Genomic DNA, 24,930 nt, shown 5'->3' with positions numbered 1-24,930 from the left:
CTAACGGTTCCCAATCTATTACCCTGGGTACTTCAACAACATTAGACTGAAGGGTGTGCAAGTTTCTCTGATACTTTGGATAATCTATCCAATGTCGGTCAAACCTTAAATTAGGATGTAAATCTGCCAATTCTATATTTGAATATGAAATGAATTGATGCGGTAGATTTTGTCTATATTGGTCGTTAATCTCCTGTTGTTCTGCATTCTCAGGAGGAGCATTGTGAGCCTGAGATGCGGATGAAGATACACCCCTTTCAGTCTGCAAAACACATTAAACACAATTTTTGTGCATCCAAATATGCATTAGTGTTAGCAAAATCATAAATCAAAACAATCATAAAGACATGTTTAATCCATTTTAAACTTTATATGCATTTTCACAATATTAACAATTCTACACTTTTACAAATAAACATATATGAAAATGTATACAATGTTCTTTAGCTTTTATCTTAAATAACATGTCAAAATAATCATTACTAGCAATTAAACAAGTTCCAAATGGCATTCATATCAATTAAATTGAGTTCATGCATTTTTGACTCAAAAAGTCTACTTTATTACTTAAAAAATATGGTTTGGATCAAAGTTTTGATCATTTAGCAACCTAAACATGTTACACTACTCAATTTAGTATAAACTAATAACAAAATTCGGCCATAACCCGTTTATATCAAAAAGCCCCAATTTTGCTCAAGAACACAAACCCTAGATTATTCAAAATTTGAAGTTTAAGGCTTCTAATCATGTTAAATAGCATCAATCTAGGTTATACAAGCATAATACACAAACAATTTAAGCATAATTAAACTAGAAATCATCAAAATCAAATTAGGTATAAATTTATTCAAGAACACTAAAAATCCGAATTAAAGAGTGTTTAAATGTAGAAATTACCGATCTCCTTGAGAAACTTCTTGGTAGGATCCTTCTCAACATGATTTTAGCAAAAAATTTAATGATTAACGGTGAAAATTTTTGAATTTGAGAGCGTTTTGTGTGTGTTTTCGCTTAAAATATGGGTGTGGGTGTGTTGGGGACTGGTCTGTTCGACCAGTTAACCCTTCTGAGTTTTTCAACCTCCGCGAGTGCGGATGTGGGTCCCTATCAAGTACCGCGAGTGCAGATTTTTTTTTATAAAAACCTTTAACTAATAAAACATAAATTAATAAATTTTAAAAATTTGTTTCTTTTAAGAATGAGGGCGTTTCGGATCGTTGTCCTAGTCCGTCTCTCGACAAAATTTTAAAATTTGTCATTTTAAAGCATTTGTTTTAAAAGCAAAGATTTTTGGGTTTTTTAAATGTTTTTGACATACTTTAATTCAATAAGATGAAAAATAATGATACTAAAATTTCTCGTCCCGCCCTCGGGTAAAACAATTTCGGTTCAATGACGTAGTCTTCAACTCACGACGAATTTTAGATATCAAATTTTTAAATTAATGAAATAAAGTAAATTTTTGTTTTTAAATTCACACCAAACTTAAAATTAAAATGCATAAAATTAAAAATTCATATAAATATTATTAACATTAATTTTACAAACTTATATTAAAAATATTAATTTTTAAAATATTTAAAAACTTAAATATATTGATTTTAGAAATTTAGAATAATATTTTCATATTAATTTAAAAACAAGGTAAAAATTAAAAATCTTTTTGGTCTTTTATCCCACTTTAATCAATCAAATATTATCAAAAATATACGCCCCTCTTTTGGGTAAAGTAATTTCGGCTATATTACCTATTTTTACTCCTGACGAATTTCTGAAATATCTTGGATTGATTGATTAAAGATATTTATACCTTAAAAATAAACGGTAAATTTCGCAGTGATGTAATAAATTTTTGTATGATATCAATAATTTCGGTTTCGCATACCTAATTTTATTGAATACCAATTTAATACTTTATAGCGAACGATTCAGCGTTTATTATCAAAAAGTTAAAAGCAATAAAAATAAAATAAAAACTGTACATACTTACCTGTGAGAAAGAATTCTCAGAGACCTGCTTTAGCCGACTCATAGGAGAGTCGTGTGATTTGGTTTTCCATAGCTACATAAGCGTAACCTCGATTTTTCAATAACTTTTCTTCTAAACATATGAATGGTCCTTCTCTGCATAGAGTAACAAATTCGGTATTTGAATATATTTGATTGTTCGAACATTTACCTTCGTGTGACCATTTTCCGCATTTATGACAACTTTCAAGGTGTCGTGCTCTTCTTTTTGTTGCGGATTTTGATTTTCCTTTACCAAAATGTATCTTATGATGATCTTTCCTGAGTTCTCTCCTTACTTCGTCCATTTTACCTCTTATGAATGATACCACTTCACTCGGGAGTGTGTCATTATTACGTTTAGTAATCAAAGCGTGTAGTAGTAGACCATGGTTCGGATCAAAGGAATTCTTCATCTCGTAAAACCTAAAAAAAATAAAAATTCAGAATGGAGGGAGAATACTAGTTCTTTAGGGTCTGCTAGGGAAAGACCATTCGGATTCCATTCTCGGGAACTACACAAAAACAGAATATCTAACTCTAACATAAATACATATTACCCTAAAAAGATTCAAATCTTCCCACACTTAGTTAGCTGTGGTATCGAAATTGTGATTAACTTCATCTTCAACTTCCATTGGATTATCTATGTAATGTTTAACTCTGTGACCATTAACTTTAAATTCAATCTCATTTGAATTTATCAACTCTATTGTTCCATATGGGAGAACTCTTTTGACTATGAATGGTCCAGACCATCTTGATTTCAATTTTCTAGGAAATAGCTTGAATCGTGAATTAAAAAAGAAGAACTTTGTCTCATTCATTAAATTCTTTTAAACTTCTGATTCTTTTATCATGCCATTTCTTCGTTCTTTCCTTATAGATTAACGAATTTTTATATGCTTCATGTCTTAGTTCTTCTAATTCGTTTAGTTGACTTAACCGTAGACGTCCAGCTTCATGTAAATCAAGATTACATGTCTTCAAAGCCCAAAATGCTTTGTGCTCAATTTCTACTGAAAGGTGACATGCTTTTCCGTAAACGAGTCTAAAAGTTGTGGTACCAATTGGAGTTTTGTAGGCTGTTCTAAAAGCCCAGAGTGCATCCTCCAATTTTATGGACCATTCCTTCGGATTTGATCCTACGGTTTTCTCTAGAATACGTTTTAAAGCTCGGTTGGTATTTTTAACTTGTCCACTTGATTGTGGATGATAAGCGGTTGAGATTTTATGAGTTACTCCATATCTTTTGAGAACTTTTTCAAGTTGATTATTACAAAAATGAGTACTGATGTTATGCGAGGTGTATATAAAATAGTTATTAATTTTAGCAGGAAATACTATTAAATACGATACAATTTTACACAAGATATTTATTTATTTATAGAATGGATATACTTAAACCTTGCTACAACACTTATAGGCAGTGTACCTAATCGTACAGTAGTGTAGTTTTTAGTAAGTCCGGTTCGTTCCACAGGGAAATCTTTAAACAAAGCTCAACGCTATATTAGTTTACTTTTATAAAAATACAAATATATATATAAGTAATATTATTATTATAAAGGGGGGTTTTTACCGTTTAATGACCGGTTTGTCGATTTTAAGACTTTAGTCGCAGTTAAAACCTAATGTAAAATATTAAATAAATAAAAGACTTAATTTAAAGCGTAAAGTAAATAACGATAATGAAATTGCGAATAATAAAAGTGCGATAAAATAAAATTGCGATAATTAAAAAGTACGATAATTAAAAGTGCGATTAAATAACAATAAATAAAAGTGCGATAATTAGAAGTGCAATTAAATATAAAATAAAGGAAATTAAATATGAAATAAAAGAATTATGCTTATTTAAACTTCCGTAATCATGATGTTTGACGTGTTGATTTTAGTTTTATGCCCATGGGTTAATTGTCCTTTGTCCTGGATTATTTAATATGTCCGTCGGGTTTTTGTCCATAACAGTCCATCAGTCATAAATATAAAGTGTGAGTGTCCTCATCAAATTATTCTTATACCCGAAGTTAAATATTCCAACTAATTGGGGATTCGAATTGTAACAAGGTTTTAATACTTTGTTTAATGAATACACCAGGTTATCGACTGCGTGTAAACCAAGGTTTTACTACTTTGTTAACAATTACACCAATTACCCTTGAATGTAATTTCACCCCTGTTTTAATTATTCTAGTGGCTATTAATCCATTCCCGTGTCCGGTTAAATGAACGATTATTCGTACATATAAATACCCCGCCCATCGTGTCCGATCGAGTGTATATGGTAATTTATAGGGACGCCCAATTGTAAATCTTTATATTAACATTAACAAACTATCATTTAGTTAAACAAATATAAAGCCCATTAATAGCCCATAGTCTAATTTCCACAATTGTCGTTCTTTTGTCCAAACCCCAATTATGGTACAAAGCCCAATTACCCAATTTTAGTAATTAGCCCAACATCATGATTACTTCGTTTTAAATAAGCATAATAATAACTTAGCTACGAGACATTAATGTAAAAAGGTTGAACATAACTTACAATGATTAAAAATAGCGTAGCGTTACACGGACAGAATTTCGACTTACACCCTTACAATATTCGCTAACATACCCTTATTATTAGAATTATAATTAAAATTAAAATATAAATTATAAATATAAATATAAATTTTACGTATGAATGAGGAAGAAAAAGATGATGGTTTTTGATCAGAATTCGGTTGGCTTTATAGGCAGAGTTGATTTTTGGGGCTCCGCGACTCGCGGCCCTTTTGGCCTTCACACTCCGCGAGTCGCGGAGATAGAAATTACAGCTCACATCTTTTGGAGTCTTTCTTACCGACGGATTTTATATATAAATATAAAATATAAATAATTAATATAATTATTTATATATTATATTATATTCTTGTGCATAGTAGACTTGTAATTTTTAGTCCGTTGCGTCGAGCGTTGAGAGTTGACTCTGGTCCCGGTTCCGGATTTTCGAACGTCCTTGCGTACAATTTTATATTTTGTACTTTGCGTTTTGAATCTTGTACTCTTGTAATTTCGAGACGTTTCTTATCAATAATTTGAACCTCTTTGATTGTCTTTTGTTCTTTTGAGCTTTTTGGTCGTTTGCGTCTTCAATTCGTCGAATCTGTCTTTTGTCTTCACCTTTTATTATTTAAACGAATATCACTTGTAAATAGAACAATTGCAACTAAAAGCTTGTCTTTCTTGAGGAATAATGCTATGAAATATATGTTCGTTTTTAGCATTATCAAATATTCCCACACTTGAGCGTTGCTTGTCCTCAAGCAATATTGTCTTGAAATACTAGAATCACTTCTTTATTCTTCACACTTTGTACATCAGTGATTTCTATACGGCGGTATAAACAATGATAGTAACGATATGGTTTACAGTCCCACATGACTATAAAAATTTAGATCCATTAAGGAAATTGGATCTTTATGAAAACATTTGATTTTTTGAAATCTAGTTTTTACCCTAGATAAGTTTTCCGGAATAACCCTTTACCAGTGTTTGCAAAATATTTTTGTGGGTTTGGTGGGTTTCAGATTTGAAAATTTTAGCTCAAACTTGCCGTTTTGTGTCACCCACTTGCTAACCTTGTATTTGGAAAGCAACACGTCCAGTTTACTTGTCCCGTATATTACCTTTCGGTAAACTACCGTCCGGTTGTAAAGGAAAGCGTTGAACAAGCAACTGTTAAGGCAATGTCCCGTGACATGCTTTTGATTATGGTCTATAACGTGTCGGACGCAATTACTATCCTTGGTAGGAGCAATAGTAAAGCTCACCCTTATAATTTTTCGGTCTGGCACAAGGTCCTGTCTTTGACCACTATGCAACCACCGTTCTTAAGGTTGACACCCGATTTAGTTCAGGTGACCTAATGAATTCCAGGTGAATTCCTAGGATTTTACGTTCAATGGTAATGAACGCATTGAAAATAGGGTTTTCAGAAAACAAATCGGTTTGTAATTTTGATCAAAATATTTTCTCGTTTAAGCTCGAGTTTAGATATCATTGAATTCCATGAGTTTGAATTCTCAATCTTTAAGGTCAATCTCTAGGATTGAGTAATATCAGTCTTAAAAGCTGATTTTTAATCTTTAAGGAGATTATCCTTTCTGGGGATCTGATTCATTAGTCTTATCCAGCTAATTTGCATGGTGCCCCCCATTGTACGAGATAAATCCTTCTCATGGTTAGGATAAATCTGACCACTTGGCGACCCTGTTTAATGCTGAGGTCCGTGGATTTCCTGCTGATTTTAGTGATGACTTTTCTAGATTTTTCGTCAACCTACAGCTGGTCTGGACGACAACTTCATGACCTAAATCAAGAAGCGCGTGTCTTTTTCGGAAGACTTTACTTCCTTTTAATGATGGAATTGATTCATCGTGTAGATCCATCTCTTCTTTTCTTTCATCGGGTAAAACAGTTTAGTTTAGTCCAAAGCAAAAGTATTTTCAGTTATTTGTTACAGATATATGTGACATATGTTTAAGATAACTTGGTAAATTTTCCCACACTTGGCTTTTATTTTCCTTTTTATCGTCCTCTATTCCATTTTAAATGAATTTTAACATTTTAGTTTGTTTCTCAATTTATGTCCTTTCCGAGGTAACAATAATTTCGGTGTTAAAACCTAGTTTTATCGTTCATAAATATGTATAACATGATTTTGAGTTCATTTAATTGAAAAAAAAAAATTTTAAAAATTTTACTAGAATTGGGTAGTTAGTATATAAGACTAGGGCTGTTCTTTATTATCAGAGAGCACTAGATTCTAATACAACTACTGCTTTACTAGTTTTTTTAATGGTAACCAAGTGTATAAAGTAAAAAATTTTAAAATCCGAAAGAATTTAACCCCTTCCCACACTTAAGATCTTGCAATGCCCTCATTTGCAAGAAATCAGTAACAATTTAAATTATTGAGGGTGATTTGTCTGAAAATGATTAAATTTTTACCAAAGTTTCCAAATATATTGGCGTTTGTTTGCTGAATGATAAATGGTGCACATCATTTGTTCATTCCGTCTTGTTGTTATTTCACATATATTTTGCATCTTGTCGTCAAAATTAGTTGCTTTTGCTGAACTTAATGCCAGTCTTTGAAAATGCGTTGTTTTACCCTGTTGTGTACATAAGATAAACTGCAAACATATATACATATTTTTGAAGTTTGGTATATTACCCCACATTCAAAAATTATTAAAATCTAAGAATAAAAGTTAGATAATTATAAAAATGATTACAATATTAACAAAAATATTAAATGTATCAATAATTACAAATTACAAAATAAAAAAAATAATAATAAGTAAACTAAGGATGATATTGGTACCAATAGGGGTTCCAGGCATAACCATAAGTGCTATAGAATGCTTCGGCAGGGTCATACGTAGGATATGGTGGCTGCATCTCTATAGACCAAGGAGGGAAGATGGGTTTTGGTGTAGGAATATAGTTTCTACCTATATGTTGGCAATGAGCTATGATCTGGTTCTGATGAACTTGCCAATCTTCAAATGCTCTCTGTCTAGCATTTTCGTATTCCTGAGAAGCTATAAACCTATGCATTTCTTGCATCTCATTCCCCCCTCCTACATTACCTTGTTGCTGGTTTCTCTCCACCTGTGGATGTCTACCATGGTATCGTACTGCGGCGTTATTTCGCCTCTTCAAAACTTTTGCACCATGGTATACATTTAAACCTATAGTATCGCGGGGTTCCGGCTCTTCTAGTAATAATCCCCCCCGACTTATATCCACACCGAGATATTCACCAATCAAAGTAATAAAAATACCACCTCCTATTATGCTATGTGGTCGCATCCCCCGAACCATAGCTGATAAATAATAACCCACACAATATGGTATACTTACAGCGCTTTGTGGGTCTCGAATACACATATGGTAAAACAAATCCTGTTAATTTACTTTTTCTTTGTTCTTACCCCTTTGTGTAATCGAATTAGCTAAAAACCTATGTATCACTCTTAATTCGGCTCTATCTATATCCAAATAAGAGTAATTTCCCCCTTTAAAACGGTGATGGCTTGTCATTTGACTCCACACACCGTGTGTATCAAAATTCTCATCTATCTTTCTACCGTTTAGTATCAATCCTCTACAATCGGCAGACGCTAACTCCTCAGGCGTATATATACGTAAAGCCTGAGCCATGTCCAGTAAAGACATGTGGCGCATCGAACCGCCTAACAAAAATCTAATAAAAGAACGATCGATTAAACTAGCTACCCGATCATTCAACTCTATACTACATAACAATTCTTCACACCATACTTTATATACAGGTCTACGTATGGTGAATAAACATATCCAGTCATTAAAAGAAGAATTACCATACCTCTGTACAAGTAATTCCCTAATTGGCCCGGCCAATTCTACAGCTTCTAAGGGTCCCCATTCTATGACCCTCGGTACCTCAACAACCTTAGAATGAAGAGTATGCAAACCCCATTGATATTTTGGATAATCTATCCAAAGTCTGTCAAATCTCAGGTTCGGGTGCAACTCTTCCAAGTGCATATCGGAAAAGGTCATGACTGGATGAGGTATATCCTGCTTGTAGTAGTTATCTACCTCCTGTTGTTCCAAATTCTCAGCAGGAGCATTGCGGGCTTGGGATGAAGATTCACCCCTTTCATTCTGCAAAACACATCAAACACAATTTTTGTGCATCCAAATATGCATTAGTGTCAGCAAAATCATCAATCAAAATAATTACAATGACATTATCAATTTATATCAAACTTAAGCTTATTTTCACATTTTTATCAAATCTACACTTTTTCAAATAAGCATATTCGAAAATTTTCGCCAAGTTCATAAGCATTCAACTCAAATAACATGTCAAAATAATCATTACTAGCAATTAAACAAGTCTCAAATGGCATTATCTTTCAAAAATCAAGTTCATGAATTTTAGACTTGAAAAAGTCCACTTTAATTCTCAAAATCATGTTTAGGCTCAAAGTTTGGATCATTTAACTACCTAGACATGTTACACTACTCAATTTAGCAACAATTCATGACAAAAATCGGCCATAACCTGTTTATATCAAAAAGCCCCAAATTTGCTCAAGAACACAAACCCTAGATTACTCAAAATTTGAAGTTTAAGGCTTCTAATCATGTTAAACAGCATCAATCTAGGTTATACAAGCATAATACATAAACAATTTAAGCTTAATTACACTAAAAAGCATCAAAATCAAATTGGGGAAAAAATAGCTCAAGAACACCAAATTTCGGATTAAATGGTGTTTAGGTGTAGAAATTTACCGTTTTTCTTGAGTAATTCTTAGATAGCATCCTTCTCAACATGATTTTAGCAAAAGATTTGGTGATTAACGGTTAAAAATTGTGATTTTGGGGGATTTTTTTCGTGTTTTTGCGGAGTGTTTTTCGCAGGTTTTTATTGTTTTGGGGTTGGGACTGATCTGTTCCAGCTCTTTATTTTTTTCTGATTTTTCATCCCTCCGCGAGTCGCGGTGAAACACCCTTTAAACTCCGCGACTCGCGGAGTTTGTTTTTTTTTTTTTTTTTTTTTTAATCATTAACTTTTGAAAACAATTAAGAAATTAATTTTAAAATTTTGTTTCCCTTGTTATTTAGGACGAGGTCGTTTCGGATCGATGTCCTAGTCCGTCCTTCGACAAAATTTTAAAATTTGTCTTTTTGTAGCGATTGTTTTAAAAGCTAAGATTTTTTTGGTTTTTTCAATGTTTTTGGCATACTTTAATTCAATAAAATTAAAAATAATGATAATAAAAGTTCTCGTCCCTCCCTCGGGTAAAGCAATTTCGGTTCAAAGACCTAGTCTTCAACTTACGACGAATTTTAAAAATCATATTCTTAACTTAATGAGATAAAGTAAATTTTTGTTTTTAAATTCACACAACATAAATATAAAATTCAAAATTAATAAAAAAAAAAAATCACACCAAACTTAAAATTTGAAATGCATAAAATTAAAAATTCAAATTTTAAAAATTAAAAATTCACACCAGACTTAATTTAAAAATTCAAATATTTACAATTTTAAAAATATTGTTTTTACAAAGTTTACAATATTAATTTAAGATTTAAATATTTATTTTAAAAACATGGTAAAAATAAAATTAAAAATCTTTTTGGCTTTTTTTTTTTCACTTTAATCAATCAAATATTATCAAAAATATGCGCCCCTCTTTTCGGTAAAGTAATTTCGATTCCAAGACCTAATTTAACTCATGACGAATTTTTGAAATATTTTGGGTTGATTGATTAAAGATATTTATACCTTAAGAATAAACGTTAAATTTCGCAGTGATGTAATAAATTTTTGAATGATATCAATAATTTCGGTCGCCAAACCTAATTTTATTTAATACCAATTTAATACTTTTTAGCGAACAAATTAGCGTTTATTATCAAAAGGTTAAAAAAATAAAAAAATAAAAACTGTACAGAAATACCTGTGAAATAGATTTCTTAGTTATATGATCTATCCCATTCATAAGATAGTCGGTTTAATTGGTTTTCCATGGCTACATAGGCGTAACCTCGAGCATTCAGTGTCTTTTCTTCTAAACATATGAACGGTCCGTCTCTGCATAAAGTAACAAATTCGGTATTTGAATAGGTTTGATTATTTGAACATTTACCTCCATGTGACCATTTTCCGCATTTGTGACATCTTTCTAGGTGTCGTGCTCTTCTTTTCGCTGTGGATTTTGATTTTCCTTTACCAAATTGTAACTTATTATCTTCGCATCTAGATTCTTTTCTAACTCCGTCCATTCTTTCTCTGATTACTGATACTATTTCACTCGGTAGTATGTCATTATTACGTTTAGTGATCAAAGCGTGTAGCATTAGACCATGGTTTAGTTCACAGGCAGTCTTCATTTTGTAAAAACCTAAAAAAAATAAAAATTCAGAATGGGGGGAGAAGACTAGTTCTTTAGGGTCTGCTAGGGAAAGACCATTCGGGTTCCATTTTCGAGAACTACACGAAAACAGACAATCTAACTCTAACAGAAATACATATTATCCTTTAAAGACTTGATTCTCCCCACACTTAGTTAGCTGTGGTGTCGAAATTGTGATTAACTTCGTTGTCGACTTCCATCGGACCATGTATGTAATGTTTAACTCTGTGACCATTAACTTTAAATTCAATCCCATTTGAATTTATCAATTCTATCGTTCCGTATGGGAAAGCTCTTTTGACTATGAATGGCCCAGACCATCTTGATTTCAATTTTCCAGGAAATAGCTTGAATCGTGAATTGAAAAGAAGAACTCTGTCTCCTTCTTTAAATTCTTTTGAACTTTTGATTCTTTTATCATGCCATTTATTCGTTCTTTCTTTATAGATTAACGAATTTTCGTATGCTTCATGTCTTAATTCTTCTAATTCATTTAGTTGACTTAATCGTAGACGTCCGGCTTCATGTAAATCAAGATTACATGTCTTCAAAGCCCAAAATGCTTTGTGTTCAATTTCTACTGGAAGATGACATGCTTTTCTATAAACAAGTCTAAAAGGTGTGGTTCCAATTGGAGTTTTGTAGGCTGTTCTAAAAGCCCAGAGTGCATCCTCCAATTTAATGGACCATTCCTTGGGATTTGATCCTACGGTTTTCTCTAGAATACGTTTTAAAGCTCGGTTGGTATTTTCAACTTGTCCACTTGTTTGTGGATGATATGCGGTGGAGATTTTATGAGTTACTCCATATCTTTTAAGAACTTTCTCAAGTTGATTATTACAGAAATGAGTACCCCGATCACTTATTAAAGCTTTCGGTGTTCCAAACCTTGCAAAAAGACGTTTTAAAAAGTTGACTACAACTCGTGCATCGTTAGTTGGGAGAGCTTGTGCTTCCGCCCATTTAGATACATAATCAATGGCTACGAGTATATATAGATTATTATGAGATTTTGGAAATGGACCCATAAAGTCAATACCCCAAATGTCAAATACTTCACATACTTGGATGACATTTTGTGGCATTTCATCACGTTGACTTATTTTTCCGGCCCTTTGACATGCATCACAGGATTTGCAAAGAAGGTGTGCGTCTTTTTAAATTGTTGGCCAATAGAATCCAGCATCATAAACTTTTCTTGCTGTTAGTTGAGGCCCATAATGCCCTCCTGTTGGTCCTGTGTGACAATGGTTTAAAATTTTACTAGCTTCATCTCCAAATACACATCGGCGTATTATTCCATCGGGACAACTTTTAAACAGATGTGGATCTTCCCAGAAATAGTGTTTTATATCACTGAAGAATTTCTTTCGTCTTTGGTACGATAATCCTTTTTCAAGGAATCCACAAACTAAGTAGTTTGCATAGTCTGCAAACCATGGGATTTCTTTATAATCTATCTTCAATAGATATTCATCAGGAAAGTTGTCTTGTATGGCTGATTCATTTAGAACTTCTAATTCGGGATTTTCAAGACGAGAAAGATGATCAGCGGCGAGATTTTCTGCTCCTCTTTTATCTCGGATTTCAATATCAAACTCTTGTAAGAGTAAGATCCAACGGATTAATCTTGGTTTAGCATCTTGTTTTGAAAATAGGTATCTAAGAGCAGAATGGTCTGTATAGACCACCGTTTTTGCTAGAACGAGATATGATCGAAATTTGTCAAAAGCAAAGACAATAGCAAGGAGTTCTTTTTCAGTAGTTGTATAGTTCGTTTGTGCTCCTTGTAATGTCTTACTAGCATAATATATAGGTTGAAATCGTTTTTCAATCCTTTGTCCTAAAACGGCTCCCATTGCAAAATCACTTGCATCGCACATTAGTTCAAATGGTAGATTCCAATTTGGTGTTATCATGATCGGTGCATTAGTGAGTTTTTCTTTAAGAATATTAAAAGATTTGATACACTCATCTGAAAAGATGAATGGAGCATCCTTTTCTAGGAGTTTATTCATAGGAGTGGCAATTTTAGAAAAATCTTTTATAAAACGTCGGTAAAAACCGGCATGCCCTAGAAAACTCCTAACTCCTCTAACATTGGTGGGATGTGAAAGTTTAGCAATTACATCCACTTTAGCTCTATCCACTTCAATTCCTTCTTTTGAAATTTTATGTCCAAGAACGATGCCTTCTTTAACCATGAAATGGCATTTCTCCCAATTAAGTACTAGATTTGATTTTTCGCATCTAATTAGCATTCATTCCAGATTAACTAGACATGATTTAAATGTATCACGGAAGACTGAAAAGTCATCCATGAATACTTCCATGCATTCTTCTATCATGTCGTGAAAAATCGCCATCATACACCTTTGAAAGGTTGCAGGGGCGTTACAAAGTCCAAATGGCATGCGTTACAAAGTCCAAATGTGGTTTTCTCTTGATCTTCGGGTGCTATTGGAATTTGAAAATATCCGGAAAATCCATCTAGAAAACAATAGTAACTATTTCCGGCTAATCTTTCCAACATTTGATCTATGAAAGGTAAGGGAAAGTGATCTTTTCTGGTGGCGTCATTTAATTTTCTATAATCAATACATACACGCCATCCTGTTACAGTCCTAGTAGGAATAAGCTCATTTTTCTCATTTGTAATGACAGTCATGCCACCCTTCTTAGGTACGCATTGAACTGGGCTTACCCATGGACTATCAGAGATTGGATATATCAAACCTGCATCTAGCAGTTTAATAATCTCTTTCTTAACTACATCTTGCATATTAGGATTTAGTCTTCGTTGGCGTTGCACATACGTTTTATGACCTTCTTCTATAAGGATTTTATGTGTGCAATACGAAGGACTTATTCCTTTAATATCATGAATCTTCCATGCAATGGCTGGTTTATGAGCTTTCAACACAGAAATGAGTTGTGATTTCTCATTTTCAGTAAGAGAAGACGATATTATTACAGGTAATTCAGATTCACCATGTAAATAAGCGTATTCCAAATGGTTTGGAAGTGGCTTTAACTCTAATTTCGGAGGTTCTTCTATCGATGATTTATATCGATATCTGTCTTCTTCTTTTAGCATTTGAATTTCTTCTGTTGTTGGTTCATATCCATTAGCTATAAGTGTAGCTAACATTTCAGCTTCATCAATTGGTTCATTACCTTCTCCTAAAGAACATTCTCCTGTTCCTTGTAATTCTAGAAATTCTTCTAATAATTCTGCATGTGCATCTATAGTTTGAATATAATAACATGTATCATCTGCAGATTGTGGTTGTTGCATTGCTCTATCAACTGAAAAGGTAACACTCTCATCCTCTATACTTAGGGTCAGTTTCTTACCGAACACGTCTATCATTGCTTTAGCCGTGTTTAAGAATGGTCTTCCTAATATGAGAGGAACTTGAGAATCTTCTTCCATGTCCAAAACAACAAAATCTATTGGAAATACTAAAGTACCAACTTTAACTAGCATGTTCTCCATTATCCCTCTAGGATATTTTATTGATCTATCGGCTAGTTGTATGCTTATTCCGGTTGGTTTCAATTCTCCAAGGTCTAGTTTAGTGTATAGTGAATACGGCATTAGATTTATACTAGCACCTAAGTCTGCCAATGCTTCTATTGAACTAAGACTACCCAGAAAACATGGAATTGTGAAACTTCCTGGATCAGATAATTTTTCTGGTATCTTATTCAACAGCACTGCTGAACAATTAGCATTCATAGTAACAGCCGAGAGTTCTTCCATTTTCTTTCTATTTGAGATTAGATCTTTCAAGAATTTAGCATATCTTGGCATTCCTGAAATCACATCAATGAAAGGAAGATTTACATTTATCTGTTTAAACATATCCAAGAATTTGGATTGCTCGGCTTCAAGTTTTTCTTTCTTCATTTTACTCGGATAAGGAAGTGGTGGTTGGTATGGTTTAACATAAGGTTTATCCTTAACTGTGTTATCTTCATTAACCTTTTCAACTACCGGTTCTTTTTCCTTATCTTGATCAGGTTGTGGTTGTTGTGGAGTAGGAATGGTTTCATCAGAAGTTACAGGTATTTCAGGTGGTTTAAGTGTTGTACCACTTCTTGTGGTAATAGCTTTAGCTGTTTCATTCCGGGGGTTAGCATTTGTATTACTAGGTAGACTTCCCGGTTTTCTTTCACCTATTAATCTTGCTAGGTTACTTACTTCTTGTTCCAGATTTTGAATAGAAGCTTGTTGATTTCTAAATGCTTGAGCATTTTGTTCATTAGTTTGTTTTTGAGATGTGAAAAACTGTGTTTGAGTTTCAACTAGCTTCGTCATCATATCTTCTAAATTCGGCTTTTTATCATCGGTTTGTTGTGGTGGTTTGTTTTGAAAATTAGGTCTTTGCTGATTGTAAGTATTATTGGATACTTGTTGATTGCTAGGACCTTGTTGGTTGTTGTATGGAATATTTCGGTTATAATTCTGGTTTTGATTGTAAATTGGTCTTGGCGGTTGATAATTATTCTGATAATTATTTCCAGGCCTTTGGTTTATGTATGAAATATTCTCTCTTTGTTCCATTGTTAATTCAATACTGAGACAATCTTTTGTCAAATGTGGTCCTCCACACTGCTCACAACTAATTCGTATTGAGTCAATATCTTTAGTCATCTTTTCCATTCGTCTCTCCACAGCATCTATCTTTGCGGAAATGGAATCTAAGTCATGACTAGAATCGGCTCTAGCTGCTTTAGATGATCTAATGATATCTTTTTCTTGGTGCCACTCATGTGAGTGGGAAGCAGTATTATCAATAATTTTGTAAGCATCAGTTTTGGTTTTCTTCATAATAGAACCACCAGCTGCTATATCTATGTCTTTTCTTGTAGTGATGTCGCATCCTTGGTAGAATATTTGTACTATTTGACAGGTGTCTAAACCATGTTGCGGACATCCTCTTAATAACTTTCCATATCTTGTCCACGCCTCATATAGAGTTTCATTTGGTTTCTGTGTAAACGTAACAATTTCTGCTTGAAGTCTTACGGCTTTAGATGCAGGAAAGAATTGTTTAAGAAATTTGTCAACTAAAACGTCCCATGTATCGATCGCCCCTTCAGGTAACGATTCCAACCAATCTTTGGCTTCTCCCTTTAAAGTCCAGGGAAATAACATGAGATATATCTGTTCATCCTCCACTTCTCGGATTTTAAATAGTGTGCAGATCCTATTAAAGGTACGTAGATGTTCATTTGGATCTTCCTTCGGCGCACCACTAAATTGGCATTGATTAGTCACCATGTGTAGAATTTGTCCTTTGATTTCATAATCTGGCGCATTAATGTCTGGATGAGTAATTGCGTGACCTTGGCCAGTGCGTTTAGCTCTCATTCGGTCTTCCATACTTAAAGGTTCCAGATTCTCCATAATTGAATTTGTTGAATCGGTATCACTAGATGATTCTGATTTAATGGTTAGTTCCTCAACAATCTCTGTTTGAATGATTGGTGGTTCCGGAGGAAAGTTTAGTGGTTCAGGATCTACGAACCGTTCCTGAATATTCTCCGGATTCTCAATTGTGAGGTTGGGTTCAAAAAATGGATTATCGGAAATTTGAACTGAAGTACTTGGTCGACTGGATGACGATTCTAAAGAAAAATCAACGGCGGTTATATTTGCTAAATGTCTTGATCTAGTTACAGGTGGTGAACGTACAAAAGGTGATGAACGTCTTGCTCGGTGCATTCACTGAATATCCTATTAGTTTTTAAAAGGAAAGAAAAATTATAATAAGTTATCTAATCAATAGACTTTTCTGATTTTGCCCACGTTTCGAATAGCCAAAAGATGCAGCAGAGGGGCAGGATTCGTTTGGTCTCAATATAATTGAGGACTGTTTGGCTCCAATAACCCGGTCCACGTACAAATCTAACTATTACTACGAACCAGAAAATTTTGATGTCTATCAATTTAACCACTCAAAATAAATTTTCGTAATTTTAAGAAATTTAGATAAGAAGTAGAAAAAATTCTAAGTCCTAAAAACTAGAATAGCGAGAAATAAGAGAGAAAAAGAGTTCGTCGCAAAAGGTAGAAAAAGAAAAAAAATGGTTGAAAAATAAAAGGTGACGGAAAAATAAAAGAAACTTATAAAAACTTAAAAATACTTGACTAACCTAACCTTATTACTACAACTAACTTAAAATTATAATCGCAAATTGAGATTACTAATTGGAATGATAATTGATACATAGTAAAAGGTCTAAAAATATTAAAGCTTACAAGGAAAAACTAAATCCCAAATGGAAATAACTTAAAAAGAAACTAAAACTTAAAAAGGCGTCGCAAAATTCTAAAGCACCTAAATCTTAGTCTAAAGAAAAAGCACTTAAGGAATTCTACGGCAAAGCCTAAAAATCTAGGAGTAAAAATAACTATAGCAAAAACTAAGTTTAAAATTAAATATGAGCTAAAAATACAAATATTACGCTACAACGATTAAAAAGGGACAAAATATAAAAATATACAAAAAGTTGTAAAAAGTACAATTTTTATAAAAATATTATTTTTATATTATTTTTTTAATAAAACTACTAATTTTACAATTTAATAAAACTAATTAATACTAAATACATAAATTAAATAAAAAGTAAAAATAAAAATAAAACTAATAATAATAATAATAATAATAATAATTAGGTTTAAATAATAATTATAATTAATAATAACCCGTAATTAATGCAGGATTAGGGTTTTTTGTCGCCTGTCAGAAAGGCTCCGCGAGTTGCGGTAATTTATAAAGAAAACCCCGCGAGTCGCGGGGTTCAAAAATTCAGATGACAGCTTATAATTTCAACGCGTTTTTCTTTATTTATTTTTTTTTATTTTATTTTCTGTTTTCTGTTTTTTTTTTTTAAATAAAAGATATTTAATAAAACTTATATTTTTATAAACTAAATTAAAAATAAAGAAACTTATAAAACTTAAATATTTAACAAAATCTTAAAAATACTTATATTTTTGTTTTTCTTTTTATATTTTTGAATAATTAAAACGTATTTTTACAAAAAACGAATTTTTAATAGAAGTAAGCTAAAAATCTTTTTTTTTTTATATTAGCGTTGCGCTTCCGGCTTTTAAGATAATCCCCGGCAGCGGCGCCAAAAATACTTGATGTTATGCGAGGTGTATATAAAATAGTTATTAATTTTAGCAGGAAATACTATTAAATACGATACAATTTTACACAAGATATTTATTTATTTATAGAATGGATATACTTAAACCTTGCTACAACACTTATAGGCAGTGTACCTAATCGTACAGTAGTGTAGTTTTTAGTAAGTCTGGTTCGTTCCACAGGGAAATCTTTAAACAAAGCTCAACGCTATATTAGTTTACTTTTATAAAAATACAAATATATATATAAGTAATATTATTATTATAAAGGGGGGTTTTTACCGTTTAATGACCGGTTTGTCGATTTTAAGACTTTAGTCGCAGTTAAAACCTAATGTAAAATATTAAATAAATAAAAGACTTAATTTAAAGCGTAAAGTAAATAACGATAATGAAATTGCGAATAATAAAAGTGCGATAAAATAAAATTGCGATAATTAAAAAGTACGATAATTAAAAGTGCGATTAAATAACAATAAATAAAAGTGCGATAATTAGAAGTGCAATTAAATATAAAATAAAGGAAATTAAATATGAAATAAAAGAATTATGCTTATTTAAACTTCCGTAATCATGATGTTTGACGTGTTGATTTTAGTTTTATGCCCATGGGTTAATTGTCCTTTGTCCTGGATTATTTAATATGTCCGTCTGGTTTTTGTCCATAACAGTCCATCAGTCATAAATATAAAGTGCGAGTGTCCTCATCAAATTATTCTTATACCCGAAGTTAAATATTCCAACTAATTGGGGATTCGAATTGTAACAAGGTTTTAATACTTTGTTTAATGAATACACCAGGTTATCGACTGCGTGTAAACCAAGGTTTTACTACTTTGTTAACAATTACACCAATTACCCTTGAATGTAATTTCACCCCTGTTTTAATTATTCTAGTGGCTATTAATCCATTCTCGTGTCCGGTTAAATGAACGATTATTCGTACATATAAATACCCCGCCCATCGTGTCCGATCGAGTGTATATGGTAATTTATAGGGACGCCCAATTGTAAATCTTTATATTAACATTAACAAACTATCATTTAGTTAAACAAATATAAAGCCCATTAATAGCCCATAGTCTAATTTCCACAATTGTCGTTCTTTTGTCCAAACCCCAATTATGGTACAAAGCCCAATTACCCAATTTTAGTAATTAGCCCAACATCATGATTACTTCGTTTTAAATAAGCATAATAATAACTTAGCTACGAGACATTAATGTAAAAAGGTTGAACATAACTTACAATGATTAAAAATAGCGTAGCGTTACACGGACAGAATTTCGACTTACACCCTTACAATATTCGCTAACATACCCTTATTATTAGAATTATAATTAAAATTAAAATATAAATTATAAATATAAATTTTACGTATGAATGAGGAAGAAAAAGATGATGGTTTTTGATCAGAATTCGGTTGGCTTTATAGGCAGAGTTGATTTTTGGGGCTCCGCGACTCGCGGCCCTTTTGGCCTTCACACTCCGCGAGTCGCGGAGATAGAAATTACAGCTCACATCTTTTGGAGTCTTTCTTGCCGACGGATTTTATATATAAATATAAAATATAAATAATTAATATAATTATTTATATATTATATTATATTCTTGTGCATAGTAGACTTGTAATTTTTAGTCCGTTGCGTCGAGCGTTGAGAGTTGACTCTGGTCCCGGTTCCGGATTTTCGAACGTCCTTGCGTACAATTTTATATTTTGTACTTTGCGTTTTGAATCTTGTACTCTTGTAATTTCGAGACGTTTCTTATCAATAATTTGAACCTCTTTGATTGTCTTTTGTTCTTTTGAGCTTTTTGGTCGTTTGCGTCTTCAATTCGTCGAATCTGTCTTTTGTCTTCACCTTTTATTATTTAAACGAATATCACTTGTAAATAGAACAATTGCAACTAAAAGCTTGTCTTTCTTGAGGAATAATGCTATGAAATATATGTTCGTTTTTAGCATTATCAAGTACCCCGATCACTTATTAAAGCTTTCAGTGTTCCGAACCTAGCAAAAAGACATTTTAAGAAGTTGACTACAACTCGTGCATCGTTAGTCGGGAGAGCTTGTGCTTCCGCCCATTTAGATACATAATCAATGGCAACGAGAATGTAGAGATTATTATGAGATTTTGGAAATGGACCCATAAAGTCAATACCCCAAACGTCAAATACTTCACATACTTGAATGACATTTTGTGGCATTTCATCATGTTGACTTATTTTTCCGGCCCTTTGACATGCATCACAGGATTTGCAAAGAAGGTGTGCGTCTTTGAAAATTGTAGGCCAATAAAACCCAGCATCGTAAACTTTTCTTGCTGTAAGTTGAGGCCCATAATGCCCTCCTGTTGTTCCTGTGTGACAATGGTTTAAGATTTGACTAGCTTCATCTCCGAATATGCATCGGCGTATTATTCCATCGGGACAACTTTTAAACAAATGTGGATCTTCCCAGAAATAGTGTTTTATATCACTAAAGAATTTCTTTCATTTTTGGTACGACAACCCTTTTTCAAGGAATCCACATACTAAGTAGTTTACATAGTCTGCAAACCATGGAATTTCATTATAATCGATCTTCAAAAGATATTCATCAGGAAAGTTATCTTGTATAGCCGATTCATTTAGAACTTCTAATTCAGGATTTTCAAGACGAGAAAGATGATCAGCTGCGAGATTTTCTGCTCCCTTTTTGTCTCGGATTTCAATATCGAATTCTTGTAAGAGTAAGATCCAACATATTAATTGTGGTTTGGCATCTTGTTTTAAAAATAGGTATCTAAGAGCAGAATGGTCAGTATAGACCACCGTTTTAGCTAGAACTAGATATGAACGAAATTTGTCAAAAGCAAAGACAATAGCAAGGAGTTATTTTTCAGTAGTTGTGTAATTTATTTATGCTCCATGTAACGTCTTACTAGCGTAAGAGATAGGTTGAAATCGTTTTTCAATCCTTTGTCCTAAAACGGATCCCATTGCAAAATCACTTGCATCGCACATAAGTTCAAATGGTAGATTCCAATTTGGAGTTATCATGATCGGCGCATTAGTGAGTTTTTCTTTAAGAATATTAAAATATTTGATGCATTCATCCGAAAAGATGAATGGAGCATCCTTTTCTAGGAGTTTATTCATAGGAGTGGCAATTTTAGAAAAATCTTTTATGAAACGTCGGTAAAAACCGGCATGCCCTAGAAAACTCTTAACTCCTCTAACATTGGTGGGATGTGAAAGTTTAGCAATTACATCTACTTTAGCTCTATCCATTTCAATTCCTTCCTTTGAAATTTTATGACCAAGAACGATGCCTTCTCTAACCATGAAATGACATTTCTCCCAATTAAGAACTAGATTTGATTGCTCGCATCTAATAAGCATTCGTTCAAGATTAACTAGACATGTTTCAAATGTATCACCGAAGACTGAAAAGTCATCCATGAAAACTTCCATGCATTCTTCTATCATGTCGTGAAAAATCACCATCGTGCACCTTTGAAAGGTTGCAGGGGCGTTGCAAAGTCCAAATGGCATGCGTTTGTAAGCAAAAGTACCATAAGGGCACGTGAACGTGGTTTTCTCTTGGTCCTCGGGTGCGATTGAAATTTGAAAGTATCCGGAAAAACCATCAAGAAAACAATAGTAATTGTTCCCGGCTAATCTTTCCAACATTTGATCAATGAAAGGTAAGGGAAAGTGATCTTTTCTGGTGGCGTCATTTAATTTTCTATAATCAATACAAACACGCCATCCTGTTACAGTCCTAGTAGGAATAAGCTCTTTTTTTTTTATTTGTGATGACAGTCATGCCACCCTTCTTAGGTACGCATTGAACTGGGCTTACCCATGGACTATCAGAGATTGGATAAATTAAACCTGCATCAAGCAGTTTAATAATTTCTTTCTTAACAACATCTTGCATATTTGGATTTAATCTTCGTTGGCATTGCACATACGTTTTATGACCTTCTTCCATAAGGATTTTATGTGTGCAATACGAAGGACTTATGCCTTTAATATCATGAATCTTCCATGCAATAGCTGGTTTATGAGCTTTTAGCATAGAAATGAGTCGAGATTTTTCATTTTCCGTAAGAGAAGACGATATTATTACAGATAATTCAGATTCACCATGTAAATAAGCATATTCCAAATGGTTGGGAAGTGGTTTTAACTCTAATGTCGGTGGTTCTTCTATCGATGATTTATATCGATATCTGTCTTCTTCTTTTAACATTTGAATTTCTTCTGTTGTTGGTTCGTATTCATTAGCCATGAGTGCGGCTAACATTTCAGCTTCATCAATTGGTTCAGTTCCTTCTCCTAAAGAACATTCTCCTGTTCCTTGTAATTCTGGAAATTCTTCTAACAATTCTGCATGTGAATCTATAGTTTGAATATAATAACACTCTCGTCCTCTATACTTAGGGTCAGTTTTTTACCGAACACGTCTATTATTGCTTTAGCCGTGTTTAAGAATGGTCTTCCTAATATGAGAGGAACTCGAGAATCTTCTTCCATGTCCAGAATAACAAAATCTACTGGAAATACTAAAGTACCAACTTTAACTAGCATGTTCTCCATTATCCCTTTAGGATATTTTACTGATCGATCTGCTAGTTGTATACTTATTCGTATTGGTTTCAATTCTCCAAGGTCTAGTTTAGCGTATAGTGAATACGGCATTAAATTTATACTAGCACCTAAGTCTGCCAATGCTTCTATTGAACTAAGACTACCCAGAAAATATAGAATTGTGAAACTTTCTGGATCAGATAATTTTTCTGATATCTTATTCAACAGTACTGCAGAGCAATTAGCATTCATAGTAACAGCCGGGAGTTCTTCCATTTTCTTTCTATTTGTGATTAGATCTTTCAAGAATTTAGCATACCTAGGAATTCCTGAAATCACATCAATGAAAGGAAGATTTACATTTATTTGTTTAAACATATCCAAGAATTTGAATTGCTCGGCTTCAAGTCTTTATTTTCTCATTTTACTCGGGTAAGGAAGTGGTGGTTGATATGGTTTAACATAAGGCTTTGCCTTATCTGTGTTCTCTTCATTAACCTTTTCAACTACCGGTTCTTTTTCCTTTTCTTGCTCAGATTGTGGTTCTTGTGGAGTAGGAATAGAGTCATCAAAAATTACAGGTATTTCAGGTGGTTTAAGTGTAATACCTCTTCTTGTGGTAATGGCTTTAGCTGTTTTATTCCGGGGGTTAGTATTTGTGTCGCTAGGTAAACTTCCCGGTTTTCTTTCACCTATCAACCTGGCTAGGTTGCTTACTTCTTGTTCCAGATTTTGAATAGAAGCTTGTTGATTTCTAAATGCTTGAGCATTTTGTTCATTGGTTTGTTTCTGAGATGTGAAAAATTGAGTTTGAGATTCAACTAGCTTTGACATCATGTCTTCTAAATTTGGCTTTTTATCATCGGTTTGTGGTGGTTTATTTTGAAAAATAGGTCTTTGCTGATTGTAAGTATTATTGGATACTTGTTGATTGCTAGGACCTTGTTGGTTGTTGTATGGAACATTTCGGTTATAATTCTGGTTTTGATTGTAGATTGGTCTTGGCGGTTGATAATTATTCTGATAATTATTTCCAGGCCTTTGGTTCATGTATAAAATATTCTCTCTTTGTTCCATTGTTTGTTCAATACTGAGACAATCTTTTGTCAAATGTGGTCCTCCACACTGCTCACAACTAATTCGTATTGAGTGAATATCTTTAGTCATCTTTTCCATTCGTCTTTCGACAGCATCTATCTTTGCGGAAATGGAACCAAAGTCATGGCTAGAATCGACTCTAGCCGCTTTAGATGATCTAACGATATCTTTTTCTTTGTGCCACTCATGTGAGTGGGAAGCAGTGTTATCAATAATTTTGTAAGCTTCAATTGCAGTTTTCTTCATAATGGAACCACCAGCTGCTATATCGATGTCTTTTCGTGTAGTGATGTCGCATCCTTGGTAGAATATTTGTACTATTTGATAAGTGTCTAAACCATGTTGCGGACATCCTCTTAATAACTTTCCAAATCTTATCCACGCCTCATATAGAGTTTCATTTGGCTTTTGTGTGAACGTAAAAATTTCTCCTTGAAGTCTCACGGCTTTAGATGCCGGAAAGAATTGTTTAAGAAATTTTTCAACTAAAACATCCCATGTATCAATCGCCCCTTCAGGTAACGATTCCAACAAATCTTTGGCTTCTCCCTTTAAAGTCCAGGGAAATAACATGAGATATATCTGTTCATCCTCCACTTATCTGATTTTAAATAAAGTACAAATCCTATTAAAGGTTCGAAGATGTTCATTTGGATCTTCCTTCGGCGCACCACTAAATTGGCATTGATTAGTTACCATGTGTAGGATTTGTCCTTTTATTTCATAATCTGGCGCATTAATATCTGGTTGAGTAATTGTGTGACCTTGGCCAGTGCGTTTAGCTCTCATTCGGTCTTCCATACTTAGAGGTTCCAGATTCTCCATGATTGAATTTGTTGAATCTGAATCACTAGAGGATTCTGATTTAATGGTTTCTTCTTCGAAAATCTCTGGATGAGTAATTTGTGGCTCAGGAGGAATGATTAGTGATTCAGGATCTCTGAATTGTCCCTGAATATCCTCCGGATTCTCAATTGTGAGGTCGGGTTCAAAAAATGGATTATCAGAAATTTGAATTGGAGTACTTGGTCGACTAGATGACGATTCTAAAGAAAAATCAACGGCGACAATGTTGGCTAGATGTCTTGATCTGGTTACAGGTGGTGA

At 33.2% G+C, this 24,930-nt stretch overlaps 1 non-coding gene across 1 annotated transcript; it reads left to right on the top strand.

The window, feature by feature from the left end:
- Positions 1-24,157: 24,157 nt before the first annotated feature.
- On the top strand, positions 24,158-24,264 carry LOC139846160 (small nucleolar RNA R71). Its single transcript, XR_011758897.1, has one exon. It is a non-coding gene; the product is annotated as a small nucleolar RNA R71 (small nucleolar RNA).
- Positions 24,265-24,930: the final 666 nt, after the last annotated feature.

Source organism: Rutidosis leptorrhynchoides, chromosome 4 (genome assembly GCF_046630445.1).
Source record: "Rutidosis leptorrhynchoides isolate AG116_Rl617_1_P2 chromosome 4, CSIRO_AGI_Rlap_v1, whole genome shotgun sequence".
Classification (NCBI taxonomy): domain Eukaryota; kingdom Viridiplantae; phylum Streptophyta; class Magnoliopsida; order Asterales; family Asteraceae; genus Rutidosis; species Rutidosis leptorrhynchoides.
Note: the sequence above shows the minus strand (reverse complement) of the source record. Positions and strands in the feature narration are given on the sequence as shown.